This window comes from Odontomachus brunneus, unplaced genomic scaffold (genome assembly GCF_010583005.1).
Source record: "Odontomachus brunneus isolate Ranch 3 - 2012 unplaced genomic scaffold, Obru_v1 Obru_scaffold_349, whole genome shotgun sequence".
Taxonomy (NCBI): domain Eukaryota; kingdom Metazoa; phylum Arthropoda; class Insecta; order Hymenoptera; family Formicidae; genus Odontomachus; species Odontomachus brunneus.
This window is the reverse complement of record NW_022639799.1, coordinates 63359-65764: the sequence shown is the minus strand read 5'-3', so window position 1 is coordinate 65764 and position 2406 is coordinate 63359. Positions and strand designations below refer to the sequence as shown.

At 30.2% G+C, this 2406-nt stretch overlaps 1 pseudogene; it reads left to right on the top strand.

Annotated features, from left to right (window-relative positions):
* Positions 1-98: 98 nt before the first annotated feature.
* Positions 99-2080, top strand: LOC116853530 (annotated as a pseudogene).
* Positions 2081-2406: the final 326 nt, after the last annotated feature.

Below are 2406 nucleotides of genomic sequence, written 5' to 3'. Positions count from 1 at the left end.
ATGAAGTAAAATATATAGAAAAAAAGTATTATAAATGCATGCTGTTATAAAAATCAATTCCTAATCTTTAATACTGTATTTTATATTTACAAGTTGCATACAATTTTGTAGAAAATGCCTGGCTGCTGCGTATCTAATTGTTTTAGTAGTACGGAGAAAGGTTTTTCGATGAAAAGTTTTCCATCAAATATGAATCGGAAAGCGATATGGATCGAAAATATCAATATGTACAATGGCAATATCCATCAATCCTCAAAGTGGCAACCAACTAAAAACTCATTTGTATGCGAAGTAAGTAATAATTTGTATGATTAAAAATAGAAATATAACAATAATCTTGAATAATTTTTGCAGATCCATTTTTCTGCAGAAATGTGGGAAAAAGCACAAGTGGATGGAAAAAAAATTAAAAGCCAATGCCATTCCAACAATTTTTTATCCTCCTAAAAATAAAGACATTCCAGTAGAAAGAAATGTACATGTATGTATCGGTTTTAACTATAGGTTTTAATAGGGCCATTGTAAAGTAAATTTTTAAACAAAGGTTTAAAGTAGAAAATTGTAAAAGTTTCAATTTTTATAGATTTATGACGATGATACAGCACAAACCACAAATAATATTCTTGAGGTTTCTTCAAATGATGTTCTTGAGGTTCTCTCAAATGATGTTGACATTCCTTCTACAGCTTCATCAAAACAACTTTTCACAAGCATGAATACTAATATAGTTCATGATGCAAAAAGATTACAAAAAAATGATAATGATATTATGACAAGTTATAATAACACTGTAGAAGAATTAAAAAGGAAATTAGATGAAACAAACAAAAAACTAGAGAGAGCAGATACCATTATCCGTAAAAATTTGTGGAAAAACAAAATTCTTCTGAAGCGTTTACGACATTCAAAAAATTCTACTAAGGTACATACTGGACCGAGATTTTCTTCAGCAGATTTGTCGCATAAAATATTTCATAAAGATCAGATAAAATATCTTAAAGCTAAATATGAAGGACGTCATATATATAAGTGGACAGATGAAACAATTAAAAAGGCATTACGGCTCAAACATGCATGTGGGGACAATGGATATAGGGAATTATTACATCAATCTTTTCCTTTACCTTCAACTCGTACTCTGCGCAGACGCATGGAATGCATTACTTTTAAAGATGGAATTTGTGACGATGTTTTTGAATTGTTAAGGGAAAAGGTATCAAGCTTTCCAGATGAACGACATAAAGATTCAATGATTTGTCTTGATGAGATGAGTTTAATACCAGGTGAACGAATAGATCCCTGTACCAATCACACTATTGGATATGCTACAATTCTTGATAAATTTGGTAAATCCTAAATCGAAATATTTTACATATTACACATTACATGTTTTTAAATGTGCGATTTCCACATTGCTTATCACTTTAATTTGTTTATTTGCATGTTTGCATATACATTTTTAGGAAAAATGCCTTATGCTACGCATAGTTTGGTATGCATGATTTGCGGTATATTTACACGGTGGAAACAAATTGTAGCCTACTATTACACTCCTGACGGATTTAATGGTGCAATTTTAAAAGAAATTATTCTTAAAATAATTGAAAAAGCTGAAAATGTAGATCTTAAAATTCATAGCATCACATCTGACATGGGAGGAATAAATCAGGCTATGTGGAAAGCTTTCGAAAATATATCTACAAGCAAATTTTCCAAAATTAAAAACTCAGTGCCACATTCGCTAGATAACAGCCGAAAACTGTTCTTCTTTGCCGTTGCTCCACATCTCTTAAAAAACCTTCGCACTGCTTTGGTAAATAATAAAATTATAATATTGCCACAGAATTTTGTAGAAATGTATGAACTTTCTTCATGTATTGTTAAATGTTCACATGTCGCAGAATTAGCGGCTGAACAAGAAAATTTCAAATTAGCATCAAAATTAGATAGTCAAACTGTTACTATTACTAATTTTAACAAAATGAGAGTTAATAAAGCAACCGCTTTGTATAACAGAGATGTTAGTAGTGCATTGCGATTTATATCAGAAGAACGTAATTATCAGAAGAACGTAATATAACCGAGTATAAAGTAACCGCTTTATTTATTGAAATTGTATCAAAATGGTTCAATATGATTACTTCTCGTACTTCTTTAATTGCATTAGGAAGAATAGAAGCAGAAGAAAAATCACATAAGAAATTTGATGATAGTATAAAGTTTTTGAAATCAGTTATTGATCTGTTTTGCAATATTCAAATCGGACAAGATAGAAAATTTAAACCCGTACAATGCGGTATTATGCTCACTACTACATCTTTCATAGAATTAACAAATTATTTAATTAATGAACGGGCATATTTACATGTATTGGGCGCAAGATTTACACAAGGCTGTGTTGAAAAT